At 45.6% G+C, this 18,282-nt stretch overlaps 12 non-coding genes across 12 annotated transcripts; all 12 read right to left on the reverse strand.

The window, feature by feature from the left end:
* Positions 1 to 3,600: 3,600 nt before the first annotated feature.
* Positions 3,601 to 3,791, reverse strand: LOC141252624 (U2 spliceosomal RNA). The gene has a single exon (XR_012314007.1). It is a non-coding gene; the product is annotated as a U2 spliceosomal RNA (small nuclear RNA).
* Positions 3,792 to 4,906: 1,115 nt separating this feature from the next.
* Positions 4,907 to 5,097, reverse strand: LOC141252625 (U2 spliceosomal RNA). The gene has a single exon (XR_012314008.1). It is a non-coding gene; the product is annotated as a U2 spliceosomal RNA (small nuclear RNA).
* Positions 5,098 to 6,212: 1,115 nt separating this feature from the next.
* LOC141252626 (U2 spliceosomal RNA) lies at positions 6,213 to 6,403 on the reverse strand. Its single transcript, XR_012314009.1, has one exon. It is a non-coding gene; the product is annotated as a U2 spliceosomal RNA (small nuclear RNA).
* Positions 6,404 to 7,518: 1,115 nt separating this feature from the next.
* LOC141252627 (U2 spliceosomal RNA) lies at positions 7,519 to 7,709 on the reverse strand. Its single transcript, XR_012314010.1, has one exon. It is a non-coding gene; the product is annotated as a U2 spliceosomal RNA (small nuclear RNA).
* A 1,113-nt stretch (positions 7,710 to 8,822) lies between these two features.
* Positions 8,823 to 9,012, reverse strand: LOC141252622 (U2 spliceosomal RNA). The gene has a single exon (XR_012314006.1). It is a non-coding gene; the product is annotated as a U2 spliceosomal RNA (small nuclear RNA).
* A 1,113-nt stretch (positions 9,013 to 10,125) lies between these two features.
* LOC141252616 (U2 spliceosomal RNA) lies at positions 10,126 to 10,316 on the reverse strand. The gene has a single exon (XR_012314000.1). It is a non-coding gene; the product is annotated as a U2 spliceosomal RNA (small nuclear RNA).
* A 1,114-nt stretch (positions 10,317 to 11,430) lies between these two features.
* Positions 11,431 to 11,621, reverse strand: LOC141252617 (U2 spliceosomal RNA). Its single transcript, XR_012314001.1, has one exon. It is a non-coding gene; the product is annotated as a U2 spliceosomal RNA (small nuclear RNA).
* A 1,116-nt stretch (positions 11,622 to 12,737) lies between these two features.
* Positions 12,738 to 12,928, reverse strand: LOC141252618 (U2 spliceosomal RNA). Its single transcript, XR_012314002.1, has one exon. It is a non-coding gene; the product is annotated as a U2 spliceosomal RNA (small nuclear RNA).
* A 1,111-nt stretch (positions 12,929 to 14,039) lies between these two features.
* LOC141252615 (U2 spliceosomal RNA) lies at positions 14,040 to 14,231 on the reverse strand. The gene has a single exon (XR_012313999.1). It is a non-coding gene; the product is annotated as a U2 spliceosomal RNA (small nuclear RNA).
* Positions 14,232 to 15,341: 1,110 nt separating this feature from the next.
* On the reverse strand, positions 15,342 to 15,532 carry LOC141252619 (U2 spliceosomal RNA). The gene has a single exon (XR_012314003.1). It is a non-coding gene; the product is annotated as a U2 spliceosomal RNA (small nuclear RNA).
* A 1,118-nt stretch (positions 15,533 to 16,650) lies between these two features.
* LOC141252620 (U2 spliceosomal RNA) lies at positions 16,651 to 16,841 on the reverse strand. Its single transcript, XR_012314004.1, has one exon. It is a non-coding gene; the product is annotated as a U2 spliceosomal RNA (small nuclear RNA).
* Positions 16,842 to 17,956: 1,115 nt separating this feature from the next.
* LOC141252621 (U2 spliceosomal RNA) lies at positions 17,957 to 18,148 on the reverse strand. The gene has a single exon (XR_012314005.1). It is a non-coding gene; the product is annotated as a U2 spliceosomal RNA (small nuclear RNA).
* Positions 18,149 to 18,282: the final 134 nt, after the last annotated feature.

The following is an 18,282-nucleotide window of genomic DNA, read 5'->3' on the forward strand; positions in this document are numbered from 1 at the left end:
TTGAGGTCCGTTGTCAAATGTTTTAACAGACTGGATGTTTTGTCTGTTCTTCCATTAGTATCACCTCCACTCCTCCCCTCCCCCAACATGACACAGTTAAAATCCCCTCCCACTATCACAGGGGACGGACCTGATAAAAACAAAGGGATGACATTAAAAAGGGAAGCACGCTCATTTTTCTCTGGGGATGCATAAACATTAATAAGACGACAGGTAAAACCATTTAAAATAACATGAGTTGATAAGGCACGACCTGGAACTATTTCAGTGATGGATAAAACATTAACATTTTGACATTTGAATAAAATCCCAACCCCGGCAGCTTTATTTTCATTGGACCCTGACCAAATAGAGGGTCCTGCTGACCAGTCCATTTTTAAGTTGGGGTATGACAAATCGTGATCAATACCGCATTCTTGCAGGAAAAAAATGTCAAAGTTCAGAGTCAGTAACCAAGCAAACAAAGCAGCCCGTCTAACAGGGCTCTTTAGGCTTCTCACATTTAGTGAGGCAGCACGGATTTCTGCCATGTTAGGTGTTTTTTATTGATTCATTATACTCTGAATCTGAATCAATAATTTGTGACAGAGAAGGTGAAGGAAGGGATGACACAGTTCGTAAACTGTCCGTTTCATCTGAGTCAGTGAAATCCTCAATTAAGTTAGTCCCCTCTGGGCTGAGAATTTTTGCAGCACTAGATAGAAAGACTTTACGGGACATCTGAGGCAGGTTATGCTCCTCCTGTGCCTCTTCACGACTTCTCTTACCACTGGCGCTGAGATCCATCCGATCCTCCGAATCCACCCGATCCTCACCAGGCACTGCAGCAGGTGAAATACCCGCAGACCCTCCAGGAGCACCAAGGGACATCATCTCCGGAGCAGGATGACCATCAGGACCAGCAACAGGTTCACCAACCACTGCACGACCTCTATCATCCAGGCAGGCAACAGGACATCCATCAGGAATGGTTCCAGGACATCCATCTGGACTGGCATCAGGACATCCATCTGGACTGGCATCAAGGCATCCATCTGGGTTGGCATCAGGACATCCATCTGGATTGGCATCAGGGCATCCGTCTGGATTGGCATCAGGGCATCCATCTGGATTGGCATCAGGGCATCCGTCTGGACTGGCATCAGGGCAGACATCTGGTCCAACATCTGTGCTGGCATCAGCAGGGGTATCTGGATGGACATCTGGATTGGTACCAACAGCTCCAGATTTTCGCCTCTTTTTTGGTTCCCTCTCATTTCCGCTCTGAGAAGGTGCCATCTCCCCACCAGGTGAAACCTGGACCCCTGCAGGAGTAGGCAAAGGCGTGACCTCGGCTACAGAGGCCGGGTTTTTCCGCAAAGGTACCGACTGAGCATCGACTGAGTCAGACTGTTTTTGACCTTTAGTAATGTCCACAAAGCTTTTTCTGGGGTCACCCGGGCTGACCCTGCTGGCATCAGCAGGAACTCCTGCGGAACTAGCCGCAGGCGCCCGAGAGCCACCACGAGACCTTGTCCGCATCGGACAATTACTGAACAGGTGAGTAGACATTCCGCACCCACTGCAGGTCTTACTGTTCTTACAGTCCTTTGAGGCATGACCCCATTGTCCACAATTGTGGCACTGACTCATCCGCTCGTTCTTACAATCGCTCTGTATGTGACCAAGGTCACCACACCTACGACACCTGAATGGTTGTCCATCATAGAAGAGGTAGCCATGGTCTCTTCCCAGCACCACTGTGGAGGGGGGGTGCATAAGGCCTTCTACACCCCCAGGGTCAAGTCTGAAGCGTACCATAAAGCGTCGTTTCCCATTCCAGAAACCGCTCCGACCTTTGACGTTCCCCGTAAATCTGACAGATGTACAATATCTGCTCAGAAAAAGCTCAATATCATCTGTGGACACATGGGGGTTAAACATGTATACCACAAGGGGAACGTCAACTCCGCCATATAGACCCGTAAAAATCACTCCGTCCAACAGCTTGCTGTTGCGGTGGCCCTTAACGCATTCGTAAAAGTGCTGGCAGGCAACCTTGGTCGAGAACGTGAGAATATATGTACTCTGCCCCTTCTCCTGCAGGCAGTAAACATCATGATCTTTCACGTTCAACAGATCTCTCAAAATCTGTACATAGAACTCACGGGGGTTGTCATATCCGACATGGTTTGCTGGAACCTCGATACGCACCGAGTTCCTGATCTGGCCGGAGCCAGTGGAAAATTGAAATGAACAAGGCATCTCACCAAAGTGGCAAAGGCTTACCGTCACTACGGGCTCGGCCTTTCGCCTGGGGATCGCAACTTGTTGCCCGGGGACTAAGCCAGCTCCCTAATAGCAGCAGGGGGGTGAAGTCCCACCAAAAGGTGAGACGATCCCCCCAGGCCAAGGAGCCGGGTACCCCGGGCACCTCTCAGCCAAGACCAAGGCAGCAACCGTTAGATCACTGCACCTGATCTCAGCCAAAAGGCCGAGAAGCGATAACCAGAATTGGTTTCAAACTACGGAGCCACCCAAGGATCCTGAAAAGTCCATTTGTGGAGATGAGCTCCTAGACTCCCGTTAAGAAGACATGTTGTCAACCTCTAGATCCCTTACATGCCTGCACTTTTCGGCTTGCTGCTGCTGCAATCCACGCGTTTTAGATCTGCATAACTCCACCTCTTTAAACACAGCACCTTCACCCCCTGCTGTTCCCACCCGCCTCAACACCGTTGGAAGGGAGGAGAACCAATTAAGGCGGGGGGTGGGGTGGAATGAGCAGCTGTCTACCCTTAGCAGGAGGGCTCCTGATTACATACCTCTCCTGCTGCTGCTGCTGCTGGCTGTCCAGCAGCAGACTGAAGGTGGCTGCTGCTGTGCACAGGTATATAAAGGCTCAGAGCCTATTATGACACGCGCAGCCAGCGTTCCATTGCCACATTCCATCTACTGCAGGCAGGATACCTGGCTGGCTGAATGTCGCTGAGAAGCTCACAGAGACCGCCATAAGCAACAGTTTAACAGAATGCCACAGACTAATCAACCAAACTTTTTGGGTTGGGTTCTCTTTTATAGTCTGCAGGCATTAAATGAAAGAAGTCAGTGTTCCAGCAGAAGGAGACAACGTTTCAGAAAAGGCATTGTAGCAAACCAAAAAAGAAATTTTAAGCGCAGCAGAGTAACCAGCGCACATACCTGTTAGCTCAGGTGAGTTTAAAAGGCTGCTGTTGATAACAAGGGCATTTGCTAAATAGATGGTGTGTGTGCAACAATATACTGAAAGGTCAATTATATTGTGCAGCTTATCTCACCACCTGTAGTTATTTAGGTGAAAGCTCCAAAATGCTTGCCTAATATGTCTGTTTATCCAAAAGGAAGTAAAAAGGGAGAGCTAGAAAGATAGCATTGCATCACATTACATGGCAATGCAATGCACAGTTGCTGAAGTTGAACCAAAATGAGCTTGTAATCTGGCTTCTGCAACTTTGAACATGAAAAATCCAATGAGGAGAAGAAAAGCAAAGCCAAAGAGTCCATCCCAAAATCCGACAAACAAGCAAAATAAACAAAAAACATTGAATTCAATTCTTTCTGATTATAGAAACTGCATTAAAGAAGGGGTGCACCGGTCCTGGAGATACTGCAATACCAGGTCAATGCGTGGAGTGGACAGAGCAAGCTCTTTTTCCATCTCCCTGTTCTAAAAATCCATTTAATATATGGTCCCCAGATAGGGGACGTATCAGATATTAAACTGATAAGAACAGATACTACACTTGATCTTAGCCAAAAGGCCGAGAAGCGATAACCAGAATTGGTTTCAAACTACGGAGCCACCCAAGGATCCTGAAAAGTCCATTTGTGGAGATGAGCTCCTGGACTCCCGTTAAGAAGACATGTTGTCAACCTCTAGATCCCTTACATGCCTGCACTTTTCGGCTTGCTGCTGCTGCAATCCACGCATTTTAGATCTGCATAACTCCACCTCTTTAAACACAGCACCTTCACCCCCTGCTGTTCCCACCCGCCTCAACACCGTTGGAAGGGAGGAGAACCAATTAAGGCGGGGGGTGGGGTGGAACGAGCAGCTGTCTACCCTTAGCAGGAGGGCTCCTGATTACATACCTCTCCTGCTGCTGCTGCTGCTGGCTGTCCAGCAGCAGACTGAAGGTGGCTGCTGCTGTGCACAGGTATATAAAGGCTCAGAGCCTATTATGACACGCGCAGCCAGCGTTCCATTGCCACATTCCATCTACTGCAGGCAGGATACCTGGCTGGCTGAATGTCGCTGAGAAGCTCACAGAGACCGCCATAAGCAACAGTTTAACAGAATGCCACAGACTAATCAACCAAACTTTTTGGGTTGGGTTCTCTTTTATAGTCTGCAGGCATTAAATGAAAGAAGTCAGTGTTCCAGGAGAAGGAGACAACGTTTCAGAAAAGGCATTGTAGCAAACCAAAAAAGAAATTTTAAGCGCAGCAGAGTAACCAGCGCACATACCTGTTAGCTCAGGTGAGTTTAAAAGGCTGCTGTTGATAACAAGGGCATTTGCTAAATAGATGGTGTGTGTGCAACAATATACTGAAAGGTCAATTATATTGTGCAGCTTATCTCACCACCTGTAGTTATTTAGGTGAAAGCTCCAAAATGCTTGCCTAATATGTCTGTTTATCCAAAAGGAAGTAAAAAGGGAGAGCTAGAAAGATAGCATTGCATCACATTACATGGCAATGCAATGCACAGTTGCTGAAGTTGAACCAAAATGAGCTTGTAATCTGGCTTCTGCAACTTTGAACATGAAAAATCCAATGAGGAGAAGAAAAGCAAAGCCAAAGAGTCCATCCCAAAATCCGACAAACAAGCAAAATGAACAAAAAACATTGAATTCAATTCTTTCTGATTTTAGAAACTGCATTAAAGAAGGGGTGCACCGGTCCTGGAGATACTGCAATACCAGGTCAATGCGTGGAGTGGACAGAGCAAGCTCTTTTTCCATCTCCCTGTTCTAAAAATCCATTTAATATATGGTCCCCAGATAGGGGACGTATCAGATATTAAACTGATAAGAACAGATACTACACTTGATCTTAGCCAAAAGGCCGAGAAGCGATAACCAGAATTGGTTTCAAACTACGGAGCCACCCAAGGATCCTGAAAAGTCCATTTGTGGAGATGAGCTCCTGGACTCCCGTTAAGAAGACATGTTGTCAACCTCTAGATCCCTTACATGCCTGCACTTTTCGGCTTGCTGCTGCTGCAATCCACGCGTTTTAGATCTGCATAACTCCACCTCTTTAAACACAGCACCTTCACCCCCTGCTGTTCCCACCCGCCTCAACACCGTTGGAAGGGAGGAGAACCAATTAAGGCGGGGGGTGGGGTGGAACGAGCAGCTGTCTACCCTTAGCAGGAGGGCTCCTGATTACATACCTCTCCTGCTGCTGCTGCTGCTGGCTGTCCAGCAGCAGACTGAAGGTGGCTGCTGCTGTGCACAGGTATATAAAGGCTCAGAGCCTATTATGACACGCGCAGCCAGCGTTCCATTGCCACATTCCATCTACTGCAGGCAGGATACCTGGCTGGCTGAATGTCGCTGAGAAGCTCACAGAGACCGCCATAAGCAACAGTTTAACAGAATGCCACAGACTAATCAACCAAACTTTTAGGGTTGGGTTCTCTTTTATAGTCTGCAGGCATTAAATGAAAGAAGTCAGTGTTACAGCAGAAGGAGACAACGTTTCAGAAAAGGCATTGTAGCAAACCAAAAAAGAAATTTTAAGCGCAGCAGAGTAACCAGCGCACATACCTGTTAGCTCAGGTGAGTTTAAAAGGCTGCTGTTGATAACAAGGGCATTTGCTAAATAGATGGTGCGTGTGCAACAATATACTGAAAGGTCAATTATATTGTGCAGCTTATCTCACCACCTGTAGTTATTTAGGTGAAAGCTCCAAAATGCTTGCCTAATATGTCTGTTTATCCAAAAGGAAGTAAAAAGGGAGAGCTAGAAAGATAGCATTGCATCACATTACATGGCAATGCAATGCACAGTTGCTGAAGTTGAACCAAAATGAGCTTGTAATCTGGCTTCTGCAACTTTGAACATGAAAAATCCAATGAGGAGAAGAAAAGCAAAGCCAAAGAGTCCATCCCAAAATCCGACAAACAAGCAAAATGAACAAAAAACATTGAATTCAATTCTTTCTGATTTTAGAAACTGCATTAAAGAAGGGGTGCACCGGTCCTGGAGATACTGCAATACCAGGTCAATGCGTGGAGTGGACAGAGCAAGCTCTTTTTCCATCTCCCTGTTCTAAAAATCCATTTAATATATGGTCCCCAGATAGGGGACGTATCAGATATTAAACTGATAAGAACAGATACTACACTTGATCTTAGCCAAAAGGCCGAGAAGCGATAACCAGAATTGGTTTCAAACTACGGAGCCACTCAAGGATCCTGAAAAGTCCATTTGTGGAGATGAGCTCCTGGACTCCCGTTAAGAAGACATGTTGTCAACCTCTAGATCCCTTACATGCCTGCACTTTTCGGCTTGCTGCTGCTGCAATCCACGCGTTTTAGATCTGCATAACTCCACCTCTTTAAACACAGCACCTTCACCCCCTGCTGTTCCCACCCGCCTCAACACCGTTGGAAGGGAGGAGAACCAATTAAGGCGGGGGGTGGGGTGGAACGAGCAGCTGTCTACCCTTAGCAGGAGGGCTCCTGATTACATACCTCTCCTGCTGCTGCTGCTGCTGGCTGTCCAGCAGCAGACTGAAGGTGGCTGCTGCTGTGCACAGGTATATAAAGGCTCAGAGCCTATTATGACACGCGCAGCCAGCGTTCCATTGCCACATTCCATCTACTGCAGGCAGGATACCTGGCTGGCTGAATGTCGCTGAGAAGCTCACAGAGACCGCCATAAGCAACAGTTTAACAGAATGCCACAGACTAATCAACCAAACTTTTTGGGTTGGGTTCTCTTTTATAGTCTGCAGGCATTAAATGAAAGAAGTCAGTGTTCCAGCAGAAGGAGACAACGTTTCAGAAAAGGCATTGTAGCAAACCAAAAAAGAAATTTTAAGCGCAGCAGAGTAACCAGCGCACATACCTGTTAGCTCAGGTGAGTTTAAAAGGCTGCTGTTGATAACAAGGGCATTTGCTAATAGATGGTGTGTGTGCAACAATATACTGAAAGGTCAATTATATTGTGCAGCTTATCTCACCACCTGTAGTTATTTAGGTGAAAGCTCCAAAATGCTTGCCTAATATGTCTGTTTATCCAAAAGGAAGTAAAAAGGGAGAGCTAGAAAGATAGCATTGCATCACATTACATGGCAATGCAATGCACAGTTGCTGAAGTTGAACCCAAAATGAGCTTGTAATCTGGCTTCTGCAACTTTGAACATGAAAAATCCAATGAGGAGAAGAAAAGCAAAGCCAAAGAGTCCATCCCAAAATCCGACAAACAAGCAAAATGAACAAAAAACATTGAATTCAATTCTTTCTGATTTTAGAAACTGCATTAAAGAAGGGGTGCACCGGTCCTGGAGATACTGCAATACCAGGTCAATGCGTGGAGTGGACAGAGCAAGCTCTTTTTCCATCTCCCTGTTCTAAAAATCCATTTAATATATGGTCCCCAGATAGGGGACGTATCAGATATTAAACTGATAAGAACAGATACTACACTTGATCTTAGCCAAAAGGCCGAGAAGCGATAACCAGAATTGGTTTCAAACTACGGAGCCACCCAAGGATCCTGAAAAGTCCATTTGTGGAGATGAGCTCCTGGACTCCCGTTAAGAAGACATGTTGTCAACCCTCTAGATCCCTTACATGCCTGCACTTTTCGGCTTGCTGCTGCTGCAATCCACGCGTTTAGATCTGCATACTCCACCTCTTTAAACACAGCACCTTCACCCCCTGCTGTTCCCACCCGCCTCAACACCGTTGGAAGGGAGGAGAACCAATTAAGGCGGGGGGTGGGGTGGAACGAGCAGCTGTCTACCCTTAGCAGGAGGGCTCCTGATTACATACCTCTCCTGCTGCTGCTGCTGCTGGCTGTCCAGCAGCAGACTGAAGGTGGCTGCTGCTGTGCACAGGTATATAAAGGCTCAGAGCCTATTATGACACGTGCAGCCAGCGTTCCATTGCCACATTCCATCTACTGCAGGCAGGATACCTGGCTGGCTGAATGTCGCTGAGAAGCTCACAGAGACCGCCATAAGCAACAGTTTAACAGAATGCCACAGACTAATCAACCAAACTTTTTGGGTTGGGTTCTCTTTATAGTCTGCAGGCATTAAATGAAAGAAGTCAGTGTTCCAGCAGAAGGAGACAACGTTTCAGAAAAGGCATTGTAGCAAACCAAAAAAGAAATTTTAAGCGCAGCAGAGTAACCAGCGCACATACCTGTTAGCTCAGGTGAGTTTAAAAGGCTGCTGTTGATAACAAGGGCATTTGCTAAATAGATGGTGTGTGTGCAACAATATACTGAAAGGTCAATTATATTGTGCAGCTTATCTCACCACCTGTAGTTATTTAGGTGAAAGCTCCAAAATGCTTGCCTAATATGTCTGTTTATCCAAAAGGAAGTAAAAAGGGAGAGCTAGAAAGATAGCATTGCATCACATTACATGGCAATGCAATGCACAGTTGCTGAAGTTGAACCAAAATGAGCTTGTAATCTGGCTTCTGCAACTTTGAACATGAAAAATCCAATGAGGAGAAGAAAAGCAAAGCCAAAGAGTCCATCCCAAAATCCGACAAACAAGCAAAATGAACAAAAAACATTGAATTCAATTCTTTCTGATTTTAGAAACTGCAGTAAAGAAGGGGTGCACCGGTCCTGGAGATACTGCAATACCAGGTCAATGCGTGGAGTGGACAGAGCAAGCTCTTTTTCCATCTCCCTGTTCTAAAAATCATTTAATATATGGTCCCCAGATAGGGGACGTATCAGATATTAAACTGATAAGAACAGATACTACACTTGATCTTAGCCAAAAGGCCGAGAAGCGATAACCAGAATTGGTTTCAAACCTACGGAGCCACCCAAGGATCCTGAAAAGTCCATTTGTGGAGATGAGCTCCTGGACTCCCGTTAAGAAGACATGTTGTCAACCTCTAGATCCCTTACATGCCTGCACTTTTCGGCTTGCTGCTGCTGCAATCCACGCGTTTTAGATCTGCATAACTCCACCTCTTTAAACACAGCACCTTCACCCCCTGCTGTTCCCACCCGCCTCAACACCGTTGGAAGGGAGGAGAACCAATTAAGGCGGGGGGTGGGGTGGAACGAGCAGCTGTCTACCCTTAGCAGGAGGGCTCCTGATTACATACCTCTCCTGCTGCTGCTGCTGCTGGCTGTCCAGCAGCAGACTGAAGGTGGCTGCTGCTGTGCACAGTATATAAAGCTCAGAGCCTATTATGACACGCGCAGCCAGCGTTCCATTGCCACATTCCATCTACTGCAGGCAGGATACCTGGCTGGCTGAATGTCGCTGAGAAGCTCACAGAGACCGCCATAAGCAACAGTTTAACAGAATGCACAGACTAATCAACCAAACTTTTTGGGTTGGGTTCTCTTTTATAGTCTGCAGGCATTAAATGAAAGAAGTCAGTGTTCCAGCAGAAGGAGACAACGTTTCAGAAAAGGCATTGTAGCAAACCAAAAAAGAAATTTTAAGCGCAGCAGAGTAACCAGCGCACATACCTGTTAGCTCAGGTGAGTTTAAAAGGCTGCTGTTGATAACAAGGGCATTTGCTAAATAGATGGTGTGTGTGCAACAATATACTGAAAGGTCAATTATATTGTGCAGCTTATCTCACCACCTGTAGTTATTTAGGTGAAAGCTCCAAAATGCTTGCCTAATATGTCTGTTTATCCAAAAGGAAGTAAAAAGGGAGAGCTAGAAAGATAGCATTGCATCACATTACATGGCAATGCAATGCACAGTTGCTGAAGTTGAACCAAAATGAGCTTGTAATCTGGCTTCTGCAACTTTGAACATGAAAAATCCAATGAGGAGAAGAAAAGCAAAGCCAAAGAGTCCATCCCAAAATCCGACAAACAAGCAAAATGAACAAAAAACATTGAATTCAATTCTTTCTGATTTTAGAAACTGCATTAAAGAAGGGGTGCACCGGTCCTGGAGATACTGCAATACCAGGTCAATGCGTGGAGTGGACAGAGCAAGCTCTTTTTCCATCTCCCTGTTCTAAAAATCCATTTAATATATGGTCCCCAGATAGGGGACGTATCAGATATTAAACTGATAAGAACAGATACTACACTTGATCTTAGCCAAAAGGCCGAGAAGCGATAACCAGAATTGGTTTCAAACTACGGAGCCACCCAAGGATCCTGAAAAGTCCATTTGTGGAGATGAGCTCCTGGACTCCCGTTAAGAAGACATGTTGTCAACCTCTAGATCCCTTACATGCCTGCACTTTTCGGCTTGCTGCTGCTGCAATCCAACGCGTTTTAGATCTGCATAACTCCACCTCTTTAAACACAGCACCTTCACCCCCTGCTGTTCCCACCCGCCTCAACACCGTTGGAAGGGAGGAGAACCAATTAAAGGCGGGGGGTGGGGTGGAACGAGCAGCTGTCTACCCTTAGCAGGAGGGCTCCTGATTACATACCTCTCCTGCTGCTGCTGCTGCTGGCTGTCCAGCAGCAGACTGAAGGTGGCTGCTGCTGTGCACAGGTATATAAAGGCTCAGAGCCTATTATGACACGTGCAGCCAGCGTTCCATTGCCACATTCCATCTACTGCAGGCAGGATACCTGGCTGGCTGAATGTCGCTGAGAAGCTCACAGAGACCGCCATAAGCAACAGTTTAACAGAATGCCACAGACTAATCAACCAAACTTTTTGGTTGGGTTCTCTTTTATAGTCTGCAGGCATTAAATGAAAGAAGTCAGTGTTCCAGCAGAAGGAGACAACGTTTCAGAAAAGGCATTGTAGCAAACCAAAAAAGAAATTTTAAGCGCAGCAGAGTAACCAGCGCACATACCTGTTAGCTCAGGTGAGTTTAAAAGGCTGCTGTTGATAACAAGGGCATTTGCTAAATAGATGGTGTGTGTGCAACAATATACTGAAAGGTCAATTATATTGTGCAGCTTATCTCACCACCTGTAGTTATTTAGGTGAAAGCTCCAAAATGCTTGCCTAATATGTCTGTTTATCCAAAAGGAAGTAAAAGGGAGAGCTAGAAAGATAGCATTGCATCACATTACATGGCAATGCAATGCACAGTTGCTGAAGTTGAACCAAAATGAGCTTGTAATCTGGCTTCTGCAACTTTGAACATGAAAAATCCAATGAGGAGAAGAAAAGCAAGCCAAAGAGTCCATCCCAAAATCCGACAAACAAGCAAAATGAACAAAAAACATTGAATTCAATTCTTTCTGATTTTAGAAACTGCATTAAAGAAGGGGTGCACCGGTCCTGGAGATACTGCAATACCAGGTCAATGCGTGGAGTGGACAGAGCAAGCTCTTTTTCCATCTCCCTGTTCTAAAAATCCATTTAATATATGGTCCCCAGATAGGGGACGTATCAGATATTAAACTGATAAGAACAGATACTACACTTGATCTTAGCCAAAAGGCCGAGAAGCGATAACCAGAATTGGTTTCAAACTACGGAGCCACCCAAGGATCCTGAAAAGTCCATTTGTGGGAGATGAGCTCCTGGACTCCCGTTAAGAAGACATGTTGTCAACCTCTAGATCCCTTACATGCCTGCACTTTTCGGCTTGCTGCTGCTGCAATCCACGCGTTTTAGATCTGCATAACTCCACCTCTTTAAACACAGCACCTTCACCCCCTGCTGTTCCCACCCGCCTCAACACCGTTGGAAGGGAGGAGAACCAATTAAGGCGGGGGGTGGGGTGGAACGAGCAGCTGTCTACCCTTAGCAGGAGGGCTCCTGATTACATACCTCTCCTGCTGCTGCTGCTGCTGGCTGTCCAGCAGCAGACTGAAGGTGGCTGCTGCTGTGCACAGGTATATAAAGGCTCAGAGCCTATTATGACACGCGCAGCCAGCGTTCCATTGCCACATTCCATCTACTGCAGGCAGGATACCTGGCTGGCTGAATGTCGCTGAGAAGCTCACAGAGACCGCCATAAGCAACAGTTTAACAGAATGCCACAGACTAATCAACCAAACTTTTTGGGTTGGGTTCTCTTTTATAGTCTGCAGGCATTAAATGAAAGAAGTCAGTGTTCCAGCAGAAGGAGACAACGTTTCAGAAAAGGCATTGTAGCAAACCAAAAAAGAAATTTTAAGCGCAGCAGAGTAACCAGCGCACATACCTGTTAGCTCAGGTGAGTTTAAAAGGCTGCTGTTGATAACAAGGGCATTTGCTAAATAGATGGTGTGTGTGCAACAATATACTGAAAGGTCAATTATATTGTGCAGCTTATCTCACCACCTGTAGTTATTTAGGTGAAAGCTCCAAAATGCTTGCCTAATATGTCTGTTTATCCAAAAGGAAGTAAAAAGGGAGAGCTAGAAAGATAGCATTGCATCACATTACATGGCAATGCAATGCACAGTTGCTGAAGTTGAACCAAAATGAGCTTGTAATCTGGCTTCTGCAACTTTGAACATGAAAAATCCAATGAGGAGAAGAAAAGCAAAGCCAAAGAGTCCATCCCAAAATCCGACAAACAAGCAAAATGAACAAAAAACATTGAATTCAATTCTTTCTGATTTTAGAAACTGCATTAAAGAAGGGGTGCACCGGTCCTGGAGATACTGCAATACCAGGTCAATGCGTGGAGTGGACAGAGCAAGCTCTTTTTCCATCTCCCTGTTCTAAAAATCCATTTAATATATGGTCCCCAGATAGGGGACGTATCAGATATTAAACTGATAAGAACAGATACTACACTTGATCTTAGCCAAAAGGCCGAGAAGCGATAACCAGAATTGGTTTCAAACTACGGAGCCACCAAGGATCCTGAAAAGTCCATTTGTGGAGATGAGCTCCTGGACTCCCGTTAAGAAGACATGTTGTCAACCTCTAGATCCCTTACATGCCTGCACTTTTCGGCTTGCTGCTGCTGCAATCCACGCGTTTTAGATCTGCATAACTCCACCTCTTTAAACACAGCACCTTCACCCCCTGCTGTTCCCACCCGCCTCAACACCGTTGGAAGGGAGGAGAACCAATTAAGGCGGGGGGTGGGGTGGAACGAGCAGCTGTCTACCCTTAGCAGGAGGGCTCTGATTACATACCTCTCCTGCTGCTGCTGCTGCTGGCTGTCCAGCAGCAGACTGAAGGTGGCTGCTGCTGTGCACAGGTATATAAAGGCTCAGAGCCTATTATGACACGCGCAGCCAGCGTTCCATTGCCACATTCCATCTACTGCAGGCAGGATACCTGGCTGGCTGAATGTCGCTGAGAAGCTCACAGAGACCGCCATAAGCAACAGTTTAACAGAATGCCACAGACTAATCAACCAAACTTTTGGGTTGGGTTCTCTTTTATAGTCTGCAGGCATTAAATGAAAGAAGTCAGTGTTCCAGCAGAAGGAGACAACGTTTCAGAAAAGGCATTGTAGCAAACCAAAAAAGAAATTTTAAGCGCAGCAGAGTAACCAGCGCACATACCTGTTAGCTCAGGTGAGTTTAAAAGGCTGCTGTTGATAACAAGGGCATTTGCTAAATAGATGGTGTGTGTGCAACAATATACTGAAAGGTCAATTATATTGTGCAGCTTATCTCACCACCTGTAGTTATTTAGGTGAAAGCTCCAAAATGCTTGCCTAATATGTCTGTTTATCCAAAAGGAAGTAAAAAGGGAGAGCTAGAAAGATAGCATTGCATCACATTACATGGCAATGCAATGCACAGTTGCTGAAGTTGAACCAAAATGAGCTTGTAATCTGGCTTCTGCAACTTTGAACATGAAAAATCCAATGAGGAGAAGAAAAGCAAAGCCAAAGAGTCCATCCCAAATCCGACAAACAAGCAAAATGAACAAAAAACATTGAATTCAATTCTTTCTGATTTTAGAAACTGCATTAAAGAAGGGGTGCACCGGTCCTGGAGATACTGCAATACCAGGTCAATGCGTGGAGTGGACAGAGCAAGCTCTTTTTCCATCTCCCTGTTCTAAAAATCCATTTAATAATATGGTCCCCAGATAGGGGACGTATCAGATATTAAACTGATAAGAACAGATACTACACTTGATCTTAGCCAAAAGGCCGAGAAGCGATAACCAGAATTGGTTTCAAACTACGGAGCCACCCAAGGATCCTGAAAAGTCCATTTGTGGAGATGAGCTCCTGGACTCCCGTTAAGAAGACATGTTGTCAACCTCTAGATCCCTTACATGCCTGCACTTTTCGGCTTGCTGCTGCTGCAATCCACGCGTTTTAGATCTGCATAACTCCACTTCTTTAAACACAGCACCTTCACCCCTGCTGTTCCCACCCGCCTCAACACCGTTGGAAGGGAGGAGAACCAATTAAGGGCGGGGGTGGGGTGGAACGAGCAGCTGTCTACCCTTAGCAGGAGGGCTCCTGATTACATACCTCTCCTGCTGCTGCTGCTGCTGGCTGTCCAGCAGCAGACTGAAGGTGGCTGCTGCTGTGCACAGGTATATAAAGGCTCAGAGCCTATTATGACACGTGCAGCCAGCGTTCCATTGCCACATTCCATCTACTGCAGGCAGGATACCTGGCTGGCTGAATGTCGCTGAGAAGCTCACAGAGACCGCCATAAGCAACAGTTTAACAGAATGCCACAGACTAATCAACCAAACTTTTGGGTTGGGTTCTCTTTTATAGTCTGCAGGCATTAAATGAAAGAAGTCAGTGTTCCAGCAGAAGGAGACAACGTTTCAGAAAAGGCATTGTAGCAAACCAAAAAAGAAATTTTAAGCGCAGCAGAGTAACCAGCGCACATACCTGTTAGCTCAGGTGAGTTTAAAAGGCTGCTGTTGATAACAAGGGCATTTGCTAAATAGATGGTGTGTGTGCAACATATACTGAAAGGTCAATTATATTGTGAGCTTATCTCACCACCTGTAGTTATTTAGGTGAAAGCTCCAAAATGCTTGCCTAATATGTCTGTTTATCCAAAAGGAAGTAAAAAGGGAGAGCTAGAAAGATAGCATTGCATCACATTACATGGCAATGCAATGCACAGTTGCTGAAGTTGAACCAAAATGAGCTTGTAATCTGGCTTCTGCAACTTTGAACATGAAAAATCCAATGAGGAGAAGAAAAGCAAAGCCAAAGAGTCCATCCCAAAATCCGACAAACAAGCAAAATGAACAAAAACATTGAATTCAATTCTTTCTGATTTTAGAAACTGCATTAAAGAAGGGGTGCACCGGTCCTGGAGATACTGCAATACCAGGTCAATGCGTGGAGTGGACAGAGCAAGCTCTTTTTCCATCTCCCTGTTCTAAAAATCCATTTAATATATGGTCCCCAGATAGGGGACGTATCAGATATTAAACTGATAAGAACAGATACTACACTTGATCTTAGCCAAAAGGCCGAGAAGCGATAACCAGAATTGGTTTCAAACTACGGAGCCACCCAAGGATCCTGAAAAGTCCATTTGTGGAGATGAGCTCCTGGACTCCCGTTAAGAAGACATGTTGTCAACCTCTAGATCCCTTACATGCCTGCACTTTTCGGCTTGCTGCTGCTGCAATCCACGCGTTTTAGATCTGCATAACTCCACCTCTTTAAACACAGCCCCTTCACCCCCTGCTGTTCCCACCCGCCTCAACACCGTTTGGAAGGGAGGAGAACCAATTAAGGCGGGGGGTGGGGTGGAACGAGCAGCTGTCTACCCTTAGCAGGAGGGCTCCTGATTACATACCTCTCCTGCTGCTGCTGCTGCTGGCTGTCCAGCAGCAGACTGAAGGTGGCTGCTGCTGTGCACAGGTATATAAAGGCTCAGAGCCTATTTATGACACGCGCAGCCAGCGTTCCATTGCCACATTCCATCTACTGCAGGCAGGATACCTGGCTGGCTGAATGTCGCTGAGAAGCTCACAGAGACCGCCATAAGCAACAGTTTAACAGAATGCCACAGACTAATCAACCAAACTTTTTGGGTTGGGTTCTCTTTTATAGTCTGCAGGCATTAAATGAAAGAAGTCAGTGTTCCAGGCAGAAGGAGACAACGTTTCAGAAAAGGCATTGTAGCAAACCAAAAAAGAAATTTTAAGCGCAGCAGAGTAACCAGCGCACATACCTGTTAGCTCAGGTGAGTTTAAAAGGCTGCTGTTGATAACAAGGGCATTTGCTAAATAGATGGTGTGTGTGCAACAATATACTGAAAGGTCAATTATATTGTGCAGCTTATCTCACCACCTGTAGTTATTTAGGTGAAAGCTCCAAAATGCTTGCCTAATATGTCTGTTTATCCAAAAGGAAGTAAAAAGGAGAGCTAGAAAGATAGTCATTGCATCACATTACATGGCAATGCAATGCACAGTTGCTGAAGTTGAACCAAAATGAGCTTGTAATCTGGCTTCTGCAACTTTGAACATGAAAAATCCAATGAGGAGAAGAAAAGCAAAGCCAAAGAGTCCATCCCAAAATCCGACAAACAAGCAAAATGAACAAAAAACATTGAATTCAATTCTTTCTGATTTTAGAAACTGCATTAAAGAAGGGGTGCACCGGTCCTGGAGATACTGCAATACCAGGTCAATGCGTGGAGTGGACAGAGCAAGCTCTTTTTCCATCTCCCTGTTCTAAAAATCCATTTAATATATGGTCCCCAGATAGGGGACGTATCAGATATTAAACTGATAAGAACAGATACTACACTTGATCTTAGCCAAAAGGCCGAGAAGCGATAACCAGAATTGGTTTCAAACTACGGAGCCACCCAAGGATCCTGAAAAGTCCATTTGTGGAGATGAGCTCCTGGACTCCCGTTAAGAAGACATGTTGTCAACCTCTAGATCCCTTACATGCCTGCACTTTTCGGCTTGCTGCTGCTGCAATCCACGCGTTTTAGATCTGCATAACTCCACCTCTTTAAACACAGCACCTTCACCCCCTGCTGTTCCCACCCGCCTCAACACCGTTGGAAGGGAGGAGAACCAATTAAGGCGGGGGGTGGGGTGGAACGAGCAGCTGTCTACCCTTAGCAGGAGGGCTCCTGATTACATACCTCTCCTGCTGCTGCTGCTGCTGGCTGTCCAGCAGCAGACTGAAGGTGGCTGCTGCTGTGCACAGGTATATAAAGGCTCAGAGCCTATTATGACACGCGCAGCCAGCGTTCCATTGCCACATTCCATCTACTGCAGGCAGGATACCTGGCTGGCTGAATGTCGCTGAGAAGCTCACAGAGACCGCCATAAGCAACAGTTTAACAGAATGCCACAGACTAATCAACCAAACTTTTTGGGTTGGGTTCTCTTTTATAGTCTGCAGGCATTAAATGAAAGAAGTCAGTGTTCCAGCAGAAGGAGACAACGTTTCAGAAAAGGCATTGTAGCAAACCAAAAAAGAAATTTTAAGCGCAGCAGAGTAACCAGCGCACATACCTGTTAGCTCAGGTGAGTTTAAAAGGCTGCTGTTGATAACAAGGGCATTTGCTAAATAGATGGTGTGTGTGCAACAATATACTGAAAGGTCAATTATATTGTGCAGCTTATCTCACCACCTGTAGTTATTTAGGTGAAAGCTCCAAAATGCTTGCCTAATATGTCTGTTTATCCAAAAGGAAGTAAAAAGGGAGAGCTAGAAAGATAGCATTGCATCACATTACATGGCAATGCAATGCACAGTTGCTGAAGTTGAACCAAAATGAGCTTGTAATCTGGCTTCTGCAACTTTGAACATGAAAAATCCAATGAGGAGAAGAAAAGCAAAGCCAAAGAGTCCATCCCAAAATCCGACAAACAAGCAAAATGAACAAAAAACATTGAATTCAATTCTTTCTGATTTTAGAAACTGCATTAAAGAAGGGGTGCACCGGTCCTGGAGATACTGCAATACCAGGTCAATGCGTGGAGTGGACAGAGCAAGCTCTTTTTCCATCTCCCTGTTCTAAAAATCCATTTAATATATGGTCCCCCAGATAGGGGACGTATCAGATATTAAACTGATAAGAACAGATACTACACTTGATCTTAGCCAAAAGGCCGAGAAGCGATAACCAGAATTGGTTTCAAACTACGGAGCCACCCAAGGATCCTGAAAAGTCCATTTGTGGAGATGAGCTCCTGGACTCCCGTTAAGAAGACATGTTGTCAACCTCTAGATCCCTTACATGCCTGCACTTTTCGGC

The sequence above is a fragment of the Phyllobates terribilis genome, unplaced genomic scaffold (assembly GCF_046119375.1).
Source record: "Phyllobates terribilis strain yellow unplaced genomic scaffold, ASM4611937v1 Scaffold_9276__1_contigs__length_18281, whole genome shotgun sequence".
NCBI classification, from domain to species: domain Eukaryota; kingdom Metazoa; phylum Chordata; class Amphibia; order Anura; family Dendrobatidae; genus Phyllobates; species Phyllobates terribilis.